General features: G+C 41.0%; 1 protein-coding gene and 2 pseudogenes across 1 annotated transcript in view; 2 read left to right on the top strand and 1 right to left on the bottom strand.

Moving 5' to 3' along the window:
- LOC149180366 (TonB-dependent heme receptor A) overlaps positions 1–25,687 on the bottom strand; it is a 31,383-nt gene that overhangs the window by 1,822 nt on the left and 3,874 nt on the right. The gene's annotated exons all lie outside the window — the stretch shown is intronic.
- Positions 1,657–22,847, top strand: LOC149180367 (polycomb group protein EMBRYONIC FLOWER 2-like; annotated as a pseudogene).
- LOC149180368 (uncharacterized) lies at positions 22,819–23,911 on the top strand (annotated as a pseudogene).

A 25,687-nucleotide genomic window follows, 5' to 3' on the forward strand; every position in this document is an offset into this window, starting at 1 on the left:
TGGTCATCAATTTCTGTTTTAAGAAACTTGGACTTCTGGTCTGTCTCTGAAAATCCATAACTAAGAGACAGTTTTCTCTGAAGCAACTTATCTTTGTGAGTTCAAAATTTCAGGTTCTTGGTTGCCAGAAGTTTAAAAGCTCAGGCAGGATGCTGGAATCTCGTGCAAAAATAGTAAGGGCTTTCATTAAGAAATAGTTGATTAATGAGTTGCACGACTTCTTAGGTAAATATTCGGAATATATTGTGAATAATGAGTTGCTAGCTGAGAACTTCCATTAATCAGCAAAGCAAATCTTTCAAGCTAGATAAGGCAAACAGAGGAAGAATTGAAGTTTGTAAGTGATAGCAAAAAGGTGGCCAAAAGCAAAGGATGCTTCGAAGAAGAGTAATTATTCTTACAAGCAATTAAGCAGCAGAGCATAAAGAGAAGCAAACAACAGAAGAAGATGGGACTCCATCTGGTTCCTGGTTGCTAGAAGTTTGAAAGTCCAGGCAAAGGGTGTTGGCAGTTTCTTGTGCAAAAATACTAGAGGATTTCACTGAGAAAGAGTTGATTAATTGCTTTCATGGCCTCTCGCCTGGAGATTTGAAATATGTGGGCAACAATGAGTTGTGATCTGATGACTTCCATGAATCTACAATGCAAATATTTCAGACTAGGGATACGGCCAACATAGGAAAACTGAAATTTCTATGTGATGGAAAAAAAGGGGGTCAAAAGCCAAGGATGCCAGGAGGAAGAAGAATTTTAATTACAAGCTACAAGCATTAGTGCATAAAGGGAAGAAAGCAACAGAAGATGGGACCCAGCTCCACATTCACCTCCCTAACTCAGCTGGGGAAGCATGTACTTCTATCCAGAAAAGACATCGAATCCAACTACAGTGGTGGGACCGGTTGGCATGGCCAAGCAAATTATGTGATAAAATAAAAGGGGAATGAATTGTTCTGAAAACAGAGGTTATGGTATCAAGGAAGTTTTCAAAACAGATCTACACGAAGAGCCTGAATTCAAAACAACCTTGAAAAAGTTACATAGGGGTGTTATATTGTAATTCCGCAAATAATGCCTTTGGATCATGAAATTTATAAATGGTATGCCGAGAATTAGGTCCAGAGGATGGCAGGTCAAGTCTTCCTGGAGGCTTGGAAGGGTTAAAACTGTGGTGTAAGGTTCTGACGAACCTGCAGCTTGGGTGTCGTTCTCACTAATGATTGATTGAGCCCGGAGTTTATAAATAGGAATTCATGTGGATATACCACTAACCTGCCCATGCTTGAAAGCACCATTGGTTTTTGCTCATATCTTGGTGGAGCTAAAGCATATATGCAATCTTGCTCATCTGAGTTTGCATCCAAATAAAAGTACCACCCGCTTTGGCTTGAATTCCCATGAATATCAGAACAATATCAAACCATGTATAATAATCAAGCCATTTAGGAGACTACTGAGACTGACCACTGTGGTGTACGATGAAGCTGATATTAGAAAAATATCTTATTCTGAGATCTGACATAGACTACCTGGTCGTATTCACATCCTAAAGGCACTTTATCTTACCGTCCCTAATGCTTGTTTTGTGTGCTTTTCTCCAAGTAAACTAAGTAGATATTGTCCTGTGAACTTTGAAGAATGAAGAGAGAACCAATAACAATGGCGTTGACCAATACAAGGGACAAGAGCTGTATCAAGCGAATAGGTAGGTAGAATGGCTAGGTGAAGGTCAGAAGGAAAGGGGCGACCAAGCATGGTGCAGATAGAGGGAGTCAGAATCTCTAAAAGAGAATTCAAAGGACTACACTGTTGACCTGGCAAAGCTTAAAGGGGAAAAAACAACACCATAGTTTATTGTCCACACAAAGTTGCAGCCCTCAAACAAGGAGTTACAGAAAGCAAAAGAGGTTCAAGGTTATTTCTTTGAATGTCAGATAGTCAGAGGCACCTTCGAGACAGAACAGATATCCCTTTTTCGTAAAAGCCAAAATTACTTAGTTCTGACTAGTTTCCTTGACGAGAGTTCATTGTAAGATGATGTTTGTCATATCAAACAAGAGTTACCCCATTGGATTGTGAACAAGATCTAATTGCACAATGTTCCTGGGTAAGAATTATGCCTTCAGGAACTGTATAGAGCCTTTCCTCCATTTATACCCCTACTGGGCTTATTGGACAGATTTTACTTATACAAGTGGATAATCTAGACCCTCTTGAGTGTTAAATAGACTTTGGAGGAAACTTTAATATGGGCAAGTGGGACATTGGGGGAGACCAAATATTTCAGGACCCACTGAAAAGCAAAGTTTGTCACATTACAAGTCTGTCTTGGGGTTATCAGACATTAATTTGCAAAGGAAACACAAGTGGGAGGGAGGTAGACATGGTCCAACCATCAAAAGCAACTAAATAGAATTCAGGCTTGGCTTGAAAGGGGTCATATGAATCTGAAAGTCGCCATTTTCACAGACAACTCAACAAGGAACAGGAACGCAACAATCTTACAGATATAATCATAAACACAGAGATGCAGCAGTAAAACACCTCATTTTATTAATATAAAATTACTGAACCGTGCTTACAAATAGAATGGAAATAAGATAGCTTGGGCAATGGTAGCTTATCTCTGAGAAGAGATGTTGCAGCTACATGCCCCTGGAGTCTGAACTGTGTTACAATGAGACTCAAGGGCCTATTTATTATTGGAAAACATGAGAAAACCCTAAACAACCAAAACCATACCCCTAGTAGAGGTAACACCAAGAGTTTGTGGGCCCCGTTGGGTTAGTTGGGCAGCCAACTTTCCGGGGTCGTACCTTGGTCATATTATCTTTGTTTGATGTGTATGATACCTTATTGGAAAGGTCTCGCCAAGTACCACAAGTTTTGCCACAGGCCCTTGCCTATGGCTACGGGCCTGCCGCGGACCCCAAAAAGTGTCGTTTAGGGGGTCAAAACTGCTCCGGAAGTTCAGGACCCAAAAAACTGCTAAAAATAGTAAATGCTAAAATGAACAAGGAAACAGATGAAACTGACTAGGGGGTCTAGGTGGAATAGGCGGGTGGCCACCAATATCCCCCTAGATCATTACTCCCACCTTAGGAAGCAATGGTCCTCATAGCGTGCAAAGCCTCCATGAGGTGAGGAAATTTTTGTTGAACCTGGTCCCTAGTGAACCACTTGCCCTAGTGAAGGAGTTGGTCTACTTTGACAACTCGATATAACTGTATCCTCTGTTGGCGATTGTTCTTGATCTGTGTTTCCATGATCTGATCAGTTGTGGCATGTTCCATACAGTTCGGGTTGAGCTCTGTTGGTGTGAGCTGCTTTGCAATGTTAGATGTGTCCAACAATGGTGGGAAGTATGGCCGAAGGCGATCTACATTGAACACTGGGTGCAGACCAAGGAACGGTGGGATGCTAAGCTCAAACGCATTGTCACCGACGGCCTTGGTGATGGTGTATGGCCCATATCAGAGAGGGAGAAGCTTGTGAGTGGGGTCTAGCAAGGCGCTCCTTCTGCAAATGTAGCCAAACTTTGTTGTCGACCTAGAACTTGTGCGGCACTCGATGTTGATCATGGCGCTGCTTGTACATAACATTGGCTCTGTCCAATATATCATGGACCTGTTGGCAAATGTGTTGAATGCGCTCAATGAAGTTGTTAGCCCTTTTAGCTTCGGACTGAATGTGAGCCAAATCTACCTGAGTGGCTGCAAATGGTATGGCCACATCAATGGGGCATAATGGCTGAAATCCCAGCCCTACCTGAAAGGGGTTGTGGCCTGTTGAGTTGTGGAGAGCTCTGTTGTAGCTGTGTTGGACATAGGGGAGACTTTCATCCCACATGCGTGGATGCTTCAATTTGTACATGCACAGAATGTGTACGATCATCCTGTTGACAACCTCTATTTGGCCATCAGTTTGGGGATGGAAATTCGTGGACTTAGTAAGTTTTGTATCCAACATCGACCAGAGACTTGACCAAAATGCACTCAAGAATCTGTTGTCCCGATCTGAGACAATGGACTGTGGGATCCCAAAGTGTACCCACACTCGCTCAAAGAAAATCTTAGCAGTGGCCTCTGTTGTGATACTCTTCTTGTAGGCCGCCATGATGGCCATCTTAGAGAATATGTCGAACACCACGAAAACGCAATCGTTGTCGTGCTTAGTAGAAGGAAGGACCGACATGTAATCCATGGAGACAAATTCCCAAGGCCAGCTAGGAGTAGGTAGAAGAGTATACAAACCTTGTTTTTTGATGGTTGGTTTGGCAATGGCGAAGGTGGTGCAGGATCTAATGTACTTCACAACATCCTGACGAAGTTTCGGCCAATATAAATTCTGCAATACCGCCATTGTTTTCTCTACTCTGAAATGTTCGGCCTCTGTTGTGATACTCTTCTTGTAGGCCGCCATGATGGCCATCTTAGAGAATATGTCAACGACCACGAAAACGCAATCGTTGTCGTGCTTAGTAGAAGGAAGGACCGACATGTAATCCATGGAAACAAATTCCCAAGGCCAGCTAGGAGTAGGTAGAGGAGTATACAAACCTTGTTTTTTGATGGCTGGTTTGGCAATGGCGAAGGTGGTGCAAGATCTAATGTACTTCACAACATCCTGATGAAGTTTCGGCCAATATAAATACTTCTGCAATACCGCCACTGTTTTCTCTACTCTGAAATGTCCAGCGACTCGACTGTAGTGCACCTACCAAATCATCTTGGCATGCTCACTTCAAGGAACACAGATGTGTCCCAGGTGGCATAACAGTGCATCCTGAAGGTGAAAATTTGGAATTTGCTTCCCTTTCAAGAGTGTCTGATACATGTTATTGAATTCGGGATCGCTATTGTAAAGATGTCGCCACCCCAATGTCTCGTGCCCATAGGAGTTGAGCACAGTGATCAACACCATGATCGGTGGTCAGCTGAGGCAATCAGCGATGTTATTGGTGTTGTCCTTCTTATACTTAATGTTCAAATGGAACTGTTGCAGATAGGTGGACCATTTTTTATGGCGATCATTTTGCAACTTCCCTTGTGTTTGTATGAACTGTAGAGGTCGATGGTATATGTGGATGACTATTTCCTTCCCCAGAATGTAATGCTTTCGTTGACGACAGCCCTGCACAATGGAATACATTTCTTTGTCGTAAGTGGGGTACTTTCAAACTGTGTCTGAAAGTGTCTCACTGTGGTAAGCCATTGGATGCCCACGCTGAGTAAGAACCGCACCAATAGCATAGTCAGAGGCATCTGTCTCAATCTCAAATGGTTGTTGCAAGTTCGGTAATGTGAGAACTAGTGCAAAGCAGATGCGATGTTTCAACTCTGCGAATGCCTTCTGTTGATATTCAAACCAAAAGAATTTTGCTTTCGCTCCTCCCTTGGTGACTTGACTCAAGGGCCAAGTGATATGAGAGAGCCCCAACATGAACTCGCGATAGAAATTGGCAAGACCCAGAAAGTTGTGGAGCTCTGTCAGAGTGGTTGGGGCTGGCCAATCCCGAATGACTTGGATCTTGGCTAAATCCACTTGCACCCCCCCCCCCCCCCCCGTTCATCAATACTGTATCCCAGATATTGAACCTGGGTCATGCCAAAAGTGAATTTCTCCAAATTGGCACACAACTTGTGTTGCCACAGTGTTTGGAGAACCTGTTGTATGTGGTGGAGGTGCTCTTCCCAACTCTGGCTGAAGATAAAGATGTCATCCAAGTATACCACTACAAATGAGTTGGTGAATGGCCGCAAGATGTCATCCATTAGCCTCATTAAGGTTGCAGGAGCATTTATCAACCCGAAAGGCATAACCAGCGATTCAAAAAGGCCCTCCTTGGCTTTGAAGGCAATCTTCCACACATCGAAGGGTTCAATTGGTACCTGGTGATATTCGGACTTCAAGTCGATCTCGCTGAAATATTTTGCCCCCTTGAGTTGGTCCAGAAGGTCATCAATCTGTGGGATCGGTTACCTATTCTGCACAGTGATCTTGTTCAGCGCTCAATAGTCTCTACAGAGTCTCCAAGTCCTATCCTTCTTTTGTACCAGCACGATCGGGCTCCCACAGGACGATAAACTCGGTCGGATATGACCTTTCTATAGCAGCTCCTAAATATGCCTCTTGATTTCATCGTTCTCCAGAACAGAGCATTGATAGATTGGTCCATTGGGCAACGGCGCACCTGGGGTTAGATCGATGGAGTGCTTGACCTGACAATGCAGAGGCACACTTGCGGGGGAGGTGAAGATGTCCTCGTACTCCTCCACGACCTTGTCCATTTGTTGTTGTCATGCGGAGGGGCCCTGTCTAGAGGTTGTGGTCACAACCTTCTTCTTGCCCTGGGGGAGAATCATAAGGAAAACAAATTTCCTAGTCTGGGAAATGATCTTACTGCATTGCTTCGCAGTGATCAAAGAGATGGTGGTAGGCAGGGCTACCTCCGGTATCCTGTACAACTTATTAGCCAAAGTAATAATCACAGAGCGAGGTCTAGACTCATATATAGCATGTCGCTTCCACAAGTATGGTTGTCCTAATAATACATCACAAACTTCAAGAGGAACAACGTCACACAGTACCTCATCCGTGAAGGGCTTGACGCTGTAGGGAAGTCGGCACTGTTGGCTGACACGAAAATCTCGTCCTTGGTGAAGCCACCTGATGGTGTACGGTTGTGGATGCGATGTAGTCTTTACGCCCAGCCACTTCACGACCTCTACTAAAATGAGGTTCTTTTGGCTCTCGCTGTCGACAATGAACTGCAGCGGAGAACCCTTCACCAGCATTTGTGAGTGGAAGAGGCATTCCCCCTCCTCTAGATCTTCAGGCTCAATCTTCTAGACCTTCATGGTGGCCACGGTGGCACTAGGCTCTGCATCAATGATCTGCTTCCCTTTGTCAGTTCCCTTATCAGGTTTTGATTCAGAGTCGGAACCTATGCCTGATTCAGAAGCCTTCAACTCGGCCACCAGTCACTGCTTGGCCCGACACTCACTTGTATTGTGAGTGGAGCTCTTATGGAACTCACACCATTTTCTCGTGTCCTCCTTCGTCTTTGTGGTGTTGTTCTTTGCTTGTGGCTTCAACGAGCTATCCTAGGTAGCCCCGCCTTTGCTTGGTCCTTTGTTCTATGGTTTGGGGGCGCCTTTTCCTTGCTTTGGAAAACTTTTTCTGTTTAAACTTCTACTCAATATTGACAGTGTACCGATACGTCGTGCCAAGGGAGGAATGTCCAGGAACTCCATCTCGTCCTAGATGTACTTGTGTAGACAGTCGCGGTACTTGAGCACCAAACGTCGCTCAGTATCCTTAATACCCAGCTTCGTGTGAAGGGTATGGAAAATATTTGTGAACTCTGTCACATCTTGGTCCCTTCCCTGCCGTAATGTGGTCCACTTTATGTATTTGTCTTCATAGCTCCCAACAGTGTAATATTGTTCCTTGATGGCGTCTCGAAAAGAATTCCAAGTGGGTGCCACTGAAAACAAGGAGGGTTCACTCTCGTCCTTTTGTTCACAGTAGGTTTCCAACCAGTCCTTGACGTGTGGGGCGGCTTTGAGAAGTGCAAAGTAATCTTTTCCCAATTGGAAAAGTCATGAACTAAAAAATATCCTTCCAACAAATTTAACCATTTATCTACGGCATCTACATCTATCAGGCCTTCGAATATGGGAATATTGTACCTTAAAAGCAGTAGCGCCTCTAGTAGTTGTCGAAGGATCTGGGCAAAGTTATCCATCATCGCGTTCCTCTGTTGCTTGAAGGCTTCCTCAAGCAACATTGAATGGATCTCCTGCCCCCTCGTCTTTTTTTTCTTCCACCATGGGAGGTCGTCGGGTTTTCCTGGGGTTGATCTTGCAATGGTTCAACCAGATCAAGCCCTGACTCCTTATACCCTAACCTCATTTGGGACATGGCAAAGAAAAACAGAGAAAGAGCAGACCGCTCTAATACCACTGATCCGAACTTAAACAGGAACGCAACAATCTTACAAATATAATCATAAACACAGAGATGCAGCGGAAAAAACGCCTCATTTTATTAAGAGAAAAATATTGAACTATGCTTACAAACAGAATAGAAATAAGATAGCTTGGGCGATGGTAACTTATCTATGAGAAGAGATGTGGTAGCTACATGCCTCTGAACTGTGTTACAATGAGGCTCAAGGGCCTATTTATTATTGGAAAACATGAGAAAACCCTAAACAACCAAAACCCTAACTCCAGGAGATGTAACACCAAGAGTTTGTGGGCCTCGTTGGGGTTAGTAGGGCAGCCAACTTCCCGGGGTCATAACTTGGTCCTATTATCTATGTTTGGCGCGTACAATACCTTGTTGGAAAGGTCTCGCTGAGTACTAAGGGTTTTGCCGCAGGCCTCTACCTACGGATACAGGCCTAAAGGTCGTTTAGGGGGTCGAAATTGCTTCGGAAGTTCAGGACCCGAAAAACTACTAAAAATAGTAAATTCTGAAATGAACAAAGAAACTGAGGAAACTGACTGGGGGGGTCTAGGTGGATAGGTAGGTGGCCACCAATATCCCCCTAGATACATCTGCCCGAGGAAGAATTCAATAATAGGATTGGATCACTCACCTATTGTTACCACTATGATTCTCATAGGAAGTTTTAGGGCTACACCAAAGTTGCCTTACAAGCTGAATGACCCACTTTTAGAGAACGCATTCGTACCATGTTGGACATTTGGAATCTTGTTCCCCCCACCCACAAGTCGGAAAACACCAAAATTAATTAGTTCCTGCTTTGTTCCTTAAAGAGTAGTTGATTGCAAGAAGAGTTTGTCATATCAAGCATGACTGCCCCATTGGAATGTGAACAAGATCTAATTGCACAATGTTGCTGTGTAAGAATTACAACTACCAAAACTGTATAGAGCTTTTCTTCCTAAAATCTCATAATGGCCTTATTAGGTAGGTTTTCTTATACGTGAATAATATAGTACCTCTTGACTGTTAATGGATTTTGGAGACTTTAATGTGGACCATGCTCAAGTGGAATCACTACAAAGTTGGAAGGAGACAAAATACCTTAGGACCCACTGAAAAGCAAAGTTGGTCACATTGCAAGTCTGTCTTGGAGTTATCTGATTTTCATTTGCAAAGGAAACACAAGTGGGAGAGTGGTACACCTGATCCAACCATCAAAAGCAACTAAATAGAATTAACGCTTGTCTTGACAGCAGACGTACGATTATGAAAGTCACCATTTTCACAAGCAACTCAACAAGTTCCATCTTAGAGGGAGGGATTCAATAACAGTACTGGATGACTCACCTATTGTTACCAATATAGTTCTCAGAGGGAGTTTTAGACCTCCACCAAGTTTCCTTACAAGCTGAATGACTCACTTTGAAAGTCAAAAGAGTGTATTCGCACCAAGATGAACATTTGGAATCTTGTCCGTCGACCCACAAATCATTAAAAGCCAAAATTAATTAACGAGCAGTTGATTGCAAAATGAATTTTGTCCTATCAAACATGAGTGGCCCATTGGATTGTGAACAAGATATAACTGCACAATGTTGCAGGGTAAGAATTATGCTTACCAGAACCATGCCTACCATTTACACTCCTAGTCCTTCTTGACTGTTAAAATGCATCATTGAGAAGAATTTAATATGGTCAAGCAGGGTAACTATAAAGTTGGAGGCAGACCAAATACTTTAGGACCCACTGAAAAGCAAAGTTGGTCACATTGCAAGTCTGTATTGGGGTGGTACACCTGGTCCAACGATCAAAAGCATCTAAAAAGAATTAAGGCTTGGCTTGACAGGGCCCATACAAATATGCAAGTCACCATTTTCATAGAAAATTCAACAATGTCTGTCTTAGAGGGAGGATCCAATAACAGGATTGAATCACTTACCTCTTGTTACCACTATGGTTTGCAGAGGGAGTTTTAGGCCTCCACGAAAGTTGCCTTACAAGCTGAATACCACACTTCTAAACTCCAAAGAGTGTATTTATACCATGATGAGCATTTGGAATCTTGTCCCTCCACCCACAAGTCGGTACAAGGCAATATTTTTTTGGTTCCAGCTTTGTTCCTTAATGAGCAGTCAATTCCAAGATGAATTTTGTCATATCAAACATGAGAGGCCCGTTGGATTGTGAAGAAGATCTAGTTGCATGATGTTGCTGGGTAACAACTATGCCTACCAGAACTGTATAGAGTTTTTCCTCCAAGTATAGTCCTAACGGTCTTATTGGGCAGATTTACTTATACAAGTGCATGACCTAGTCCCTCTTAACTGTTAAATGGGTTTTGCAGGAGACTTTAGTATGGTCAGGTAGACCAAATACTTTAGGACCCACTGGCAAGCAAAGTTAGTCACATTGCAAGTCTGTCTTGGTGTTATCAGGCGTTCATTTGCAAAGGAAACACAATTCTGAGGGTGGTACACCTGGTCCAACCATCAGAAGCAACTGAACAGAATCAAGGCTTGGCTTGACGGGGGCCATGCGAATATGAAAATCGCCATTTTCACAGGCAACTCGACAAATTCCATCTGAGAAAGACAATTCAATAACAACAGGATTGCATCACTTACCTGTCGTTACCACTATGGTTCTCAGAGGGGGTTTTAGCCTCCGCCAAAGTTGGCTTGCACAGTGAATGACCCACTTTTTAACTCAAGAGCATATTCATATCACGATAAACATTTGAAATCTGTTCCTCCAACCACAAATCAGTAAAAGCCAAAATTAATTTGTTCCAGCTTTATTACTTAATAAGCAGTTGATTGCAAGATGAATTTTATCACATCAAACATGAGTGGCCCATTGGATTGTGAACAATATCTAATTGCACGATGTTGCTGGGTAAGAATTATCCCTACCAGAACTGTATAAAGCTTCTACTCCTAATGGTCTTATTGGACAGATTTACTTTTACAAGTAAATATCCTAGTCCCTCCTGACTGTTAAATGTATTCTGGAGGGGACTTTAAAATGGCCAAGTAGGATCACTATAAAGTTGGAAGGAGACCATATACTTTAGGAGCCACTAAAGTGCAGAGTTGGTCACATTGCAAGTCTGTCTTGGGGTTATCAGATGTTAATTTGCAAAGGAAACACAACTGGGAGGTTGGTACACCTGTTACAAACGTCAAAAGCAACTAAACAGAATTAAGCCTTGGCTTGACAGGGGCCATGCAAATATGCAAGTTGCCATTTTCACACGCAACCCAACAAGGTTTGTCTTAGAAGGAGGATTCAATAACAGGATTGAATCACTTACCTATTGTCACCAATATGGTTCTCAGAGGGAGTTTCAGGCCTTCACCAAAGTTTCCTTATAAGCTGAATGGCCCACTTTTAAACTCAAGAGTGTATTCGTACCATGATGGACATTTTGAATCTTGTCCCCCCACCCACAAGTTGGTGTGGACCAAAATTAATTAGTTCCAGCTTTGTTCCTAATTGAGCAATTGAATGCAAGATGAATTTTGTCATATCAAACATGAGTGGCCCATTGAATTGTGAACAAGATCTAATTGCGTGATGTTGATGGGTGAGAATTATGCCTACCAGAACTGTATAGAGATTTTCCTCCCTTTATACTCTTAAGGGTCTTACTGGGCAGATTTATTTATACAAGTGGATAACCTAGTGCCTCTTTATTGTTAAATGGATTTTGGAGGAGACTTTAATATGGTTAAATGAGATCACTATAAAGTTGGAGGGGACCAAATACTTTAGGACCCACTGAAAAGCAAAGTTGATCACATTGCAAGTCTGTCTTGGAGTTACCAGATGTTAATTTGCAAAGGAAACACAAGTGGGAGGGTGGTAAACCCAGTCCAATCATCAAAAGCAACTGAACAGGATTAAGGATTGGCTTGACAGAGGCCATACAAATATGCGAGCCGCCATTTTCACGTGCAACTTAACAAAGGATTCAATAACAGGATTGGATCACTTAACCATTGTTAACACTATGGTTCTCAGAGAGAGTTTTAGGACTCCACCAAAGTTGCCTTACAAGCTGAATGACACCCACTTTTAAACTCAAAAGAGTGTATTCGTACCATGATGAACATTTGGAATCTTGTCCCTCCACCCACAAAGATAATTGAGTTTGGACTATATGGTGGGAGACATTTGTGCAAAGAGAAACAACATGGTCCATTCCTAATAGTTGGAGTATAAGCCTCCACCAAAGTTGCCACACAAGCTAAATGATTCGCTTATATACTGAGAAGAGTGTATCCATGCCCATGATAAAAATTTGAAATCTTGTCACTCATCCAGAGGATAGATGAGTTTGAACATCATGGTGGGAAGCAGTTGTGCAAAGAAGAAAAATGGCCAGTGATCGTAATAATTGGATTCAGCTATGGGAGAGGATGGCCCATTCCCTCCCAATTTATGAATGGATAATTGAGGAAGACACTGTATGATTTGATGGGATGGCTATATAGTTGAAGGGAGATTAAATACTTTGGGACTCACTGAGAAGCAATGTTGGTTTCATTGTAAGTCTGACTTGGGGTTATCAAGCTTAACTTCATGAAATGTTTGGAAGCAAGTGGGTGGTACAATTGCTCCAATGTCAAAAGGGAATGAACAGAACTCAAACTCAACAAGGAACAAATATGCAAATATTGATGTTCACAAGGAAGCCTAGAAGGTCTTACAAGAGAATTTAATAAGGTCAGCTCATGTGATATTGCTACCACTATGTTAAATGGGCAAAGCTTTGGATCACAACTAAAGTTGCCTCACATGCAGAAGGCTTCTCTTGGACTCGGATGAGTGTATTCATGCCATAATGAGGAGTTGCAATCTCATCCATAGGCTATGTTACTAGATCTTTCAGCCTAAGGGAATGGATCCCTAGATCTCATTCATACCCTTGGATCAGATCCAGATTTGGATACTTCTAGATCCATCTAGGATCTGCTCCAAAAAAAGGATCCTTAAAAATGAAATGTATCAGATCATTAACCAACAAACATGTCTGATCTTGTACAGCGATACAACCACTTAACCCTGTCAATTGTCCACTGACCTCCCCGTAGCCATTGATTCACTCTACCTTGACATTTGACCACCAGTTGAAGTCAACAGTGGTTTGTTGCCAGAATCAAGGGGAAGATGGTGCAAATGGGAGAGATTGCAAACCATGTGAATTGATGGTGCAAATGGGGACCAATTGCAGTTGGAATTTGAACAAAAAAAATGGTTGGGTATGTGTTATAATATTTGCACAACTACTTCCATGGGTCGTACATTGTGTTATAGACACAATTGGAGGAGGAGGGGTTCAGGAGGGGGGGAGTGGTAATAGGGAGGTGGAAGACCTCTTGCACTGGGGTTTAGGGGCAGTGCCACAAAAAAGAATTTTGGTTGGTTTCTTGCATTCGTTTTTGGCAGTTTTCGACACACAATTTGTGCTTTTAGCGGTTTTGTGGTGCATGTTGGTTTAACCCATGGTTTTGTAGTTTTGATTAAGGAACTACAGTTGTATTCTAATACAGGGTAAATGGGATGGTGGTTTATGGCTGTTACACACACACACACATATATATTGTAATAGTTTAAAGAGGAATATATTGAAAAATATGTTTGGTCTTTCCCAGGTTGGGTTTTCGGGGTTAAATCTTTGTGTTAATGTCTGTTTGCCATTGCATCTTTTCTGTTTTATTAAGGACCTGTTTGTACAAGGTTAAAACCTACAAAACTGAAATATAGTTTAAGAAAAATAAATGCATATATTAACTTAAAGTTTAAACTTTATGATATTCATTTCAATTTGAAACCTAATTTTATATATATTGACTTTAATTTAAAATTTAACAAATATATATAAAGTTTATACACTGTCCATTATTTTTAAAACCTACAAAATTCAAAAATAATTGAAGTTATAAAACAACAAAAAAATTATATAAGTTTAAACCTTGTGATATTCATTTCAGTTTGAAATTTTTTTATATATATTGACTATAGTTTAAAAGTTAATAAATATATAGAGATTTTATACACTGTCCATTATTTTTAAGAAACACTAAATTTTTAAATTTTAAATTTTAACTATGTTTCTTAAAAAGAAACACTAGATATTTAAAATTTTGTTTATATATACATATATATATAGAGTTAGTAGAAGGAAATTTACAAAAAAAAAATATATATATATATATATATAACTTAAGAATATAATATATTTATTATTTTATATAATGTTTGAAATTAAAAATATATATAAAGTTACATATTTTAATATTTTCATATATTTTAATTTTTATAAATTTTATTTTTTAAAATTATAATAAATATATATTTATATTGTTTGTGATTGCCACCCCGATGGGTGTGACCCATGCCCGTGCACGAAACCATGAAGGCAGCCCTCAGCGCACCTTTGAGATCTCTGAGAACAGCACACGGTACAAGGCTCCAACAGGGAGCCATCTAGCAGGTTCAAAGAGCAAGGTGTCCACTTGGGCATCGGATCGCGAGGAGGCTAGGGATTGCAACAGGCCTCGCTCCACTCAGTTATACCATCGTCCTCATCGTTACCTCTTTATTTCCAACTTCCCATCTGGTTTTTATCGCTTGGAATTAGGCAATTCTAGGTGTAATGTCACCAATTGATTAATTGCCCACGGGAGGACAAAATAACCTATCCAACCATGTAGGCTATAGCCCTGATAAAGGGGAAAAACCAAAATTTTCCAATGTTGGGGCAACATTTGTGTAAATGTTGGGTCGGCCGCAGCAAAAAAAACACAAAATTGTGGGTTGCATTCACAACCCCTCACATTTGGGAGCCCATGAAGGAATCTATAATATTAATAGAGGAGAGTTGGAATCAATTTCAATCATCAATTTGGATTGGATATGTCTGTTTTCTTGAGCTGAGGCTCTGAGGGTTTAAGACTCCTCTTTGATTAACTTCGGTGGAGGTGATCCCACCCTATCTAATCCAGATTCCATTGTCTAGTTTTGGTGGAGCTGATCCCACCCTACCTAGACACTCTCTTTCTTTGTTTTGGCACAGGATATTCTCTTGGAGTAAAGCAAATCCGTTATGGCCAGCAAGGAAGATACTCTCTAATCAAAAAATTTACCCTCTCATCTGCAGCCTAAGGAAATTTTAGAGAATACAGTCGTGCTAAACCAAAGATTCGAGGACTGTTTCCAGCCGCAAGCAAACCAGGGCCTCAAGGCCATAGGGTCAGAATTTGCCAAAAGTTGGACCTGTTAATGCCTAATTGCAGGGTCGCAAGGGCCGCTGGGCCAAAATTTGTCGAACACTGGACCTGTTAATGCCTAATTGCAGGGCCAAAGGGGTTAGTTCTCCTTGGAAAGAAGCAAACACAAGCTCAGTCACATGTTAGCTCAAATTCTGGTAAGCGAGTTAATCAGGACAGGACAGACTCTCCAAAACAGCAATCTACCAGGTACACATCAGCAGCAAGTCAAGCAGAAGTCAGTCTGGAAGCCGCAACCCATACTTCCAAGGCCTGGGGATAACAGCAAGACCATCAGTCAATCATTCTGTGAGTTGATTTAAGCTGTGTGGAATCAGTTATTGAGTGAAGTGGATGATTTACAGTGCTGTAGGTTGTGGTAGCAAGTGTTGAATTAGAATTAATTTGTGAAAACTGGAAGAATTGATACTGTTGGGGTGAACAGCCCTAGTCAAATATTGTGGGGTCAAACATCAGCTACTAGAGTAGGCAGTAAGATTAGAGTAGGTTCAGCAGACAGTAAAACTAGTATAAGAACTTCTGGATTTGACATTGCATATTTACAATTCCATCTCATTTTACTGAACTGTGACACTACAACAGTCTTGGTTTGATTATTGATTAAATGCAATCTTTGTTACATCAGGCAGTCAATCCTGGATCATTGTGATTCTATTATATTACTGTTGGATTTTATACTCGTTTTCAAAAAGGAGTCCTACTGTTTAGGAATGTTGCTATTCATTTTGTTGAAAAGAAAACCCTAGCCAGAATAGAAAACCGAAGGGCAAAATTACCCTAGGACATTACAGTGTTATCAGAGCTGGCTCTCCTGCCAGCCTGGAGGGTTACGAGAAAATGTGGTAGCAAGCATTAATTGAACACTGAGTTTTTGCAAAAATTCAAAGATCGTGTCAAAGGAAGTATTGGAAGGGGAAAACGGATTGAAGCATGGATAAAGGCACACCCATATCGTTGGTCATGGCTATACAAGAAGCAGACAAGTACCCACAATACTCTAGTAGAAGAGGAGAAGAAACATGATGATGATATTCAAATATCTGCTTCAAATCATTTAGCAGCTACAACGCTGAATATGGAGAAGATACAGGACAGCAAGTGTGGACAGGTCAATCTCACCACATAAGCTGTGATTCGGTGGAGAAGAAGCATGATGATGATATTGAAATGTCTTCTTCAGATCAATTAGCAGTTATAAACGCTGAATATGCAGAAGATACAGGGCAGCAAGAGCAGAATAGTCAGGGTGAGATTTAAGGAGTGAATCAATTTCACTACATAAGCTGTGATTCAGTGGAAAAGAAGCATGATTGTGAATATCCCAAGACTGAACTGTGTGACCAAAATAGTTACAGGAGAGAGCAGTTGGCAAAGCCAGGGAAGGGATTTATTAAATGAATGTCCAAAGGGCCGCATTGATGTAAAGAATAGTGTGAGATGCAGAAGAGGGAATGCAGTGCGCGAAATCCAAGGTTACTTGGGAGCGGGAGCAAAAACGGGGAGTGGGAGCGAAAACGGGGAGCGGGAGCGAAATTTTCAGAAGCTCCCGGTTTGGGAGCGAATCCCGGAGCATTTTTTATATAATATATATTTTTTTATATCTTTTATATTTTGATGCATATATGTCAACAAAAACATGTAGAATGATGAATTAGATATAAAAAAACATTAAAAACATAGATTGAACCATATAACAACAATCATCTAGAAGTTATAATCTTCATCAACCATGTCCACAAGTTAGTAACGTACAACCTAAGTAACCGTATTCGTCCAAACCCCCTGTCAAATCCGAATCCTGCGAATTGGATACGATTCGCCAAGAATTTGAATCCCAGAACAGGATTCGACGTGTCCGTACAGGATTCGTACGAATCCCGTACGGGCACATCGAATCCCGATTCTGGGATTCGTATCCCAAAAAAACGACTTCCGCAGGTTAAAAAGCACGCTATTCTTTTTATCATTCACCTTATTTCTCATTTCATTTTGCATAGTTTGAGCTGTGGGCAAGGAGCTAAGGGTTTGGAGCAAGGAGCTAAGGGAGTAGAGCGTTTGGCAAGGAGATTCAAGCACCAGGTAAGTGCATTTCAGCTCCATTTTTTTGCATTTCTTATTCTATTACAGCAGTTTGTATATGATTTTTTGTTTACAAATTTGTGCATGTTTTGTTCATTTTATTTTATAGTATTCATGGCTCAATCAAAGGCAGCAGTTAGGGGGCAAACGAAGGGGAAGAATGTCTCCATTGGAGATGCCCCTCCTCCCCCAATATCATTAGATTCTGCTGCAAGTAATGTTGAGGGAAGAGGAGGACCTAAAGACAACATTGAGAAATATCCCTTGTGGAAATATGTCACAAGAGAGGATGGGCCAAGCACCAAGGGGAAGGGAGGAGACAATGTGCAATGGAGATGCAACTTTTGTCACATTGCTTTCAAAAGCACATACTTCCATGTAAAAGGCCATTTGTTGGCTTTACCAAGTTGTGGAATTGGAGCTTGTAAAGTTGTTCCTTTACAAAAGAGGAAAGAAATGGACAAGGAGTCCAATGTTGGTATGGAAAATGTGGCTGCAAAATCAAGAAAAACCAAGAATGAAGACCCCCTTCCATTTTTGAGGAAAGGCACCACCAAATTTCCATTTGAGGTTCTACTTCTGTTGGGGGACAATCAGCAAAAAGAGCAATTGCACTTGGTCCAATGAACAAGATTTTCCAAAAAGAGAGACGGGAAGAGCTTGATCTCACCATTGCCTTCTTCTTCTACCAAAACTTCATATCATTTAATGTTGCACGTTCACCTCTATTTATTGAGATGTGCCGAGCTCTAACTCAAGGGGCTCCATCAGGGTATGTGCCTCTTGGGTCAAAGAAGCTGAAAACCACATTGTTGACGAAGGCAAAAAAAATGGTGCAAAAAATGCTTGAGCCTATTGTAGCATCATGGCCAACATTTGGAGTTAGCATTGTTTATGATGGATGGACAGATTCGGCACGACACCCAATCATCAGCTTCATGGTGTCTTCCTTGAATGGTCCAATTTTCTTGAAAGCAGTGGATACACTTGGAGAATACAAGGATGCACAATTTATTGGTGAGTCATTTATTAAATTTATTAAAGATGTAGGTGTTGATTCTTGTGTGCAAATCATTACAGATAATGCACCTGTTTGCAAGGTTGTTGGCATGATTGTGGAAGCTAAATATCCACAAGTGTTTTTGACACCTTGCATTGTCCATTCATTGAACTTAGCACTGAAATCCATTGCTTCTGATGTGCTTTGGATTGGGAACATTATTGAGGATGCACGACATATCCGTAACTTCGTGCAAAATCATACAAATGCCCTCACTATCTACAAGGAGTACACCAATCTATCATTGTTGAAGATTGCTGATACACGATTTGCCTCTTCATTCATGATGTTGAAGAGGTTGAGGGAGGTCAAGACCGCTCTTGGGTCCATGGTTATTTCTGAGTTTTGGTCCTTTTGGAGAAAGACAAATCAGATAGCCTCTAAAAGAGTGAAGGACACAGTGCTAGATGATGCTTGCTGGGAGAGGGTAGATCTAATTATTCGGATCATGGACCCTATCATTTCTTTGCTTCGATTTGCAGATACAGAAAGACCCATCCTAGGAGAGGTTTATGAGGGATGGGATTCCATGATTGAGTCTGTGAGGAGCATTATTCTACAGAGTGAGTGCCCCAAGTATGAGACATCACCAGAGGCCTTCTGTGATACTATACAGGATATTCTTGTCAACAGATGGGACAAGAATTGTACACCTTTACATTGTTTGGCTCACTCATTGAACCCAAAATACTACAGCCATGAGTGGCTGAATGGTGGACCTTCCCATAGATTCCCTCCTCACATGGATGGTGAAATCTCATAGGGGAGGAAAGAGGCATTCAGGCGGGTTTTTCAGGATAGTGCATTGCTTGATGAGGTGGAGGATGCCTTTGCAGAGTTTTCCACTGGCACTGGTTGATTTGCAGGATATGATGTGATTAGAGACAGGGGGGCTAAGAAGCCCTATTCTTGGTGGGCAAATCATGGGGCAACAAGCCCTCCTCTTCAGCAGTTAGCCATGAGGCTCCTCTCTCAGGTGACTTCATCCTCTTGTTGCAAGAGATATTGGAGCACATATGGGAATTTGTATAGTGTGAAGAAGAGCAGGCTTGAGCAGTCCAGGGCAGAGATAATGGTGTATGTGCACACCAACCTTCGCCTTATTTACAAGCAAAGGGAAGAGTGGTTGAGGGGAAAGACAAAGATGTGGGATGTCTTTCCTGATGATATGGGTCTGGACAACAGTGTTGAGTTGGCATTGGCCAACATGGATCTCAATGATCCAGTGCTAGAGCCTGTTAGATTTGATGACTTAGGGGGGTCATCCTCCACACCAGCAGATGCAGAGGCGACTTATGGATACAGGGGAGGAGACAGATGCAGAGGAGAGCAGTGGTGACCATGATGATGAGGACATTGATGCTGATTCTGATGATGACTCTGAGGATTGATGACTACCTATTTCCTTGAGGCTTGTATACCTGTAGTTGTTTTATATTTTCTATTTCTATTTGCCATTGGCATTGCACCAGCACTACCTATGTAACACATTTTGATTTGATGACTTAATGAGAAAACTACAGTTGTCAGTGTTATCTTGTAGTTGTAAGTAGTCTTTCATTTATGAATTATGAATCATGATTTATGTGACCACTGAAAATGACATGTATTTGAATTTTCAATTTTGTATGTACTATGCATGCTATAGATGAAGATCTATGTTTGAAATCAAAGAATTTGTATCATTAATTAGAATTTGTGTAAATACCTAATTTTTGATATATATATATATATATATATATATATATATATATATTTAATAAAATAATATATAATGAATCCTACGTGTCCTATTCTGGGGGGTCAACGTGTCAGAATCCGACACTCAAATCCCCAAATCCTACAAATCTCGAATCCCCGTGTCAGGTGACTTAGCATACAACATATTGAGTCTCATGATTCATCAATCTTAAAAGTTTCAAACTTTCAAAATTCAATATATAACATTTATCATCATTGATCACCAAAGTTATACTTTTAAGCTAAGTGTAACCATTACAACAAATAATATCTAACATTGAATGAAATGTTATATAATGAAATGAAACAACTTTCAACTTTCATGAAGCATCATATTCATAATTCATTAGTAATGAGTTATAATTGCCAACTTCAAACTTAAATTGTCATATATTGTTTAAAAAAAATATCATAATAAATATGAAAGAGTCAATAGTTTAAACTTTAAACTACTAGAAACTAGAAAAGACAAGGAAATCTATTATCTATTGCTTATGCTTGGGCCTCTTGCCACCACGAGAAATGTCTATTTTTTTAGTCTTGTTGGAAAATCAGGATCTTTGTCATTAATATCACCCTCTAAGCATTAATATCCAGAGGTATCTTTTTCATTACCTCTGGATCTATATAGGGATCTTTGTCATTAATATCACCCTCTAAGCATTAACATAACATAGAAAAAGCATAGCATGTCAAGTCAATATTTTGTTTGAGTGATGCGTACATTTTTAGGAGGGTCATGATAGAGGAGTTCGACAATCAATGTCACTAACATCAACGTACATAGAGGGATTGGTGCTCTTGATTAAATACGAGTTCCATACCCTAATACATAACAAAATTCAATGGAAACATTGCAATTCCCCAATCTTGAAATCCTGAAAAACTAATAAGTCCGCTGGATTTTGAATGAAATCTAAAATTCTACTTTCTCCATATGAAATCCAATGAGGTCGGAACCACTCTCAAACATCCTGAGTCATTTCATGGTAATGTTAAAAATTTAAGTAAAAGGATGAAAATGAAGATTAAGGAGAATGTTACTTTTAACATTACCATGAATCGCATATCAATACTAGGGCCATAGGCTTGATCATTAAGCTGCCCCACTCAAAACTTATTTGTTTCTTTACAAAAGAAGAAAATTGCATTTGGAACATTACTGCAAAAAAAAAAATTGCAAAAAAGGCTAAAGGCTCCCTCCTCGGGAGCGCACTCCTGAGGCGCTCCGGAGCTGCTCCCTCCTCGAGAGCGTTTTCGGGAGCCACTCCCGCTCGTAGCGCGAATTGGGAGTGGGAGCGCGAGGGGGGGGCTCCCCTGCAACCCCGGCGAAATCAAAGGAAAATATCAAGATAAGGAAGAAGAAAACACTGACACATTAAGCGAGAAGAAGAAGATACTAAACACAACAACCATCATGAAGCTGAGCGTGAAAGGATTCAGCAGGGCGACGGCACTGCGATTCTTAAAACCAATCACAGCCCTAGTGTGAACGTTTCAAGCCCTGGGAACCTTCCACATACTCTTAACCTTTCCAGGAGCTCTAATCCAATGAGCGTCGAAGGTATTTGTCACCTGAAGAGGCCGCTCTTGAAGAAGAAAGCTTCTCAATTTATTGTAAGCCTATTGAGCTGTATAGCATCCTTCAACACCGAGCTTCAAAACATCCTTTATTTCTTCAAAGGAGTTTAAGTTACAAAATACAGGAAAAGCGACAAAGGTGAATCAAAATGACTGTTACATTTTCTGGACATGTAAGCGATGACATACCAGGAAAGAACTTCTGGCCTCGATATGTTTTGTTGTCAAGTTCCATTCATAACTCTTTGGAGGATCCTCAGTTTATCGGTTGACTCGTGCATGATCACTGAGAACCTCAACTCAACAGGGATGCAATGAATAATCTGCAGTTAGTTTTATATTACCTGAGATTGGGAAACTTTCATTTGATGTAGATGCTCATAATCTTACAAGATTAATTGTTCGTTGTGCAGACCATAAAATTGTAAGCTGTGGGGAGGCCTCGTTGATGCCGCAGCTAGTGGAGTGCACAGGACAAGACCTGTGGGGCAAAGTAGCCTTGTGTTCACTATGTGGTTTCTATATTCTGGCAGAAGTTCCCAAACTTGAAATTGGGGAGAAAGTTGATATGGCTTCTGTGGTGGATTTACAGTCTAGCAACCTTGTGCATGGTGTGTTGGACACCTAGTAACATAAACAGTTTGAACTCAGTGACAGAGTTGCCAAGGAGATGGAACCAAGAGAGAGGTCTCCATAGAATTCTTATTCTTATAACGATATCCCTTCATCTTCACTGTTGCCCATCATTCGTTTGAGGGCTGGAAGTGTCAACTTTAATTACACATTATAACAATAGTTTGCAGAAGACAAGAGTCACAAAAGATTTTTCCTGCCCATTTTGTTTGGTGCGTTGTGCCGACTTCAAGGGTTTATGGCTGCATTTAAATTCTCCACATGATCTATTCAAATTTGAGTTTTGGGTTAGTGAAGAATATCAGGCAGTAAATGTGTCTCTTAAGAATGAAATTTGGAGATATGACGGAAATGCTTACTTTTTCCAATCAAGGTCTTATCCACTTACGAGATGACACATGGCACAATGCAATTTCAATACATCAGCAAACTGAGAAGCATTCACCCAATTCAACAATGTTGGGCCCTTCCCAAATGACTTTGTCAAAGAAAACTATAGTGACTACCATCGAGCCCTACACTGAAACTTTTCCAATTGGCACCATTCCATCTAAAGAACCCTCTTCAGTATGTATTGTTCATGGCCAATCTTCATATAGGAAAATCTGAGAGGGAAGAAATCATGGTGAGCAGGTGCAAGATGGTTATCTACCGCAGGCATCACCTACTAGGAAGGCTAATTGCCAGCTTGATAATGCAATTGAAGGTGTTAATAATGATCAGTAAGAAACTAGAAATGCTTACCAAGGGAGAGAGAGTGTTACCATCTGAAAGGCATCAAATGGAGGGCGCTTGAATTGCTGACTATTTAGTGACTGGCATTCAAGGCCCTACAGCAAATGGTCTATTTTTGTCTGCTACTGTGACATCTGTAGCTAATAAATGTGATCCTCAGACATGTACAACCAACCTAGCACCACCTTCCATCCTTTGTTTTGAAAAAACAAGAAGATTGTCTACTGAGAGAAGTAAATCACGGAATCGTACACTAATCCAAAAAACAACAATTTTTTCATTCACCCAGAGCACAGTTAATAGCCTTGGAGCAAGTATTATCTGATAGAGATAGTGAAGATGAAGTTAATGATGACATCGCAGACTTTAAAGACTGGAGGATGCTTAATGATTTTGTGGATGTGACTACACATGAGAAACAACTCATGCATCCTTGGAATTCATTTGTTAAAAAGTAACACATGCTAGCAGATGGCCATATCCCTTGTGGACATGTGAGGCATTTTCAAAGCTACATGGCTGGGTGGAAAGAAAGGGGCCACAATTTGAAGGGAGGCCTCATATAAGCAATGAAGTTGATGTCGACATGGATAAAATGTCTTTGAATGTCAAGGGTTCTTTATATTGTTGCAAGGGTAGAGATGGGGTATGCTTGTGCAAAGATGCAGAGGAAATGTACTACAGAAAAGTTGAGGATGTATTGATAAGCACAAGGAAAAAGACGATTATAGAGGCTTTAACATCAGACTCGCCCCAAACTTCAATACTGATCACTTGTCCACAACTCAAGGCATTCATGGGGAATTTTTGCAGTGGCAAATATTCGCAATAATGACAAGGATGGAGAAATGCCAGGGGTTGTTGGGGACAACTTTTGCAGCACCTAGGTGGGCCATTGCTTGAGGACAAGCAATGTCAAGAAGGGGGAACTGTAATGTCCCCAATTGATTAATTGCCCATGGGAGGACAAAATAGCCTATCGAAAACCGTAGGCTATAGTCCTAATAATAAATAAAGGGGAAAACCCCAATTTTTCCAATGTTGGGGCAATTGTCTAAATGTTGGATCAGGTGGGGCAAAAAAATTAAAAAATTGAGGGTTGCATTCACAACCCTTCACATTTGGTATCCCACGAAGGAAACTATAAATAGAGGAGAGTTGGAATCAATTTCAATCATCAATTTGGATTGGATATCTCAGTTTTATTGAGCTGAGGCTCTGAGGGTTTAAGACCCCTTCTCTTTGATTAGCTTCAGTGGAGGTGATCCCACCCTATCTAATCCTTTGTCTAGTTTCGGTGGAGTTGATCCCACCCTACCTCGACAGTCTCTTTCTTTGTTTTGGCACGGGATATTCTCTTGGAGTAAAGCAAATATATTTTGGCCAGCCAGGAAGATACTCTCTGATCAAGGAATTTAACCTCTCATCCGCAGCCTGAGGCAGTTTTAGAGAATACAGTCATGCTAAACCAAAGATTCGGGGACTGTTTACAGTCGCAGGTATCCCAGGGCCACATGGGCCCTAGGGCTGAAATTTGCCAAAAACTAGACCTGTTAATGCCTAATTACAGGGCCGAATGGGTTAGGTCTCCTTGGTAAGAAGCAAAAGCAGCTCAGTCACATCTCAGCCCAAATTCTGGTACAGAAAGTTAGACAGGACAGACTGTCCAAAACAGCAATCTACAAGGTACACATCAGCAGCAAGTCAAACAGAAGTCTGTCTGGAAGCCACAGCCTACACTTCCAAGGGCCTGTGGATAACAGCAAGACCATCAGCCAATTATTCCATAAGTTGATTTAAGCTGTGTGGAATCAGTTGTTGAGTGAAGTAGATGATTTACAGTGCTGTAGGTTGTGGTAGCAACTGTTGTTTAATTAAGATTAATTTGTGAATACTGGAAGAATTGATACTGTTGGTGTGAACAACCCTAGTAAATTGTTGCAGGGTCAACATCAGCTACTAGAGTAGGCAGTAAGATTATAGTAGGTTCAGTAGACAGTAAAACTAGTATAAGAACTTATGAATTTGACATTGCATATTTACAGTTACATCTTGTTTTACTCAACTGTGACACTACAACAGTATTGGTTTGATTATTGGTTAAATGCAATCTTTGCTATATCGGGCAGTCAATCCTGGATCATTGTGATTTTATTATATTCAATATTGCTGTTGGATTTTATACTCGTTTACGAAAAGGAATCCTACTGTTTATGAATGTTGCTATTCATTTTGTTGAAAGGAGAACCCTAGCCAGAATAGAAAACCTAAGGAAAAATTACCCTAGGACATTACACTAGGCTTGTCAATCTCTGTTTTAGAGCTCGCCCCCACTTTGAGTATCTCCCTTTTGTTCACACTCACTTTTGTGCTCTCACCTCATATTCCCTTGGTTTCCTTCGCCTCTCTCCACTACTCCTTCCACCCCGCGCTACTGTTGATACCTTTGCACATTCCTTGCTTGCTTTCCAATGTTGAGGGAGAGCTCATTCAATAAGAGGTGGGGGCCGCAGTCCTCCAGGCAACTTACAAGCTCAGGCCCAAGCTCGAACCTCAACAGACCGTTTCTGTGAGAATACTCCCTTAGTCGCTCAAGACACATTATCAG

The sequence above is a fragment of the Pinus tabuliformis genome, chromosome 3_2 (genome assembly GCF_031772625.1).
Source record: "Pinus tabuliformis cultivar Carrire ecotype Pingquan chromosome 3_2, CPIR1, whole genome shotgun sequence".
NCBI classification, from domain to species: domain Eukaryota; kingdom Viridiplantae; phylum Streptophyta; class Pinopsida; order Pinales; family Pinaceae; genus Pinus; species Pinus tabuliformis.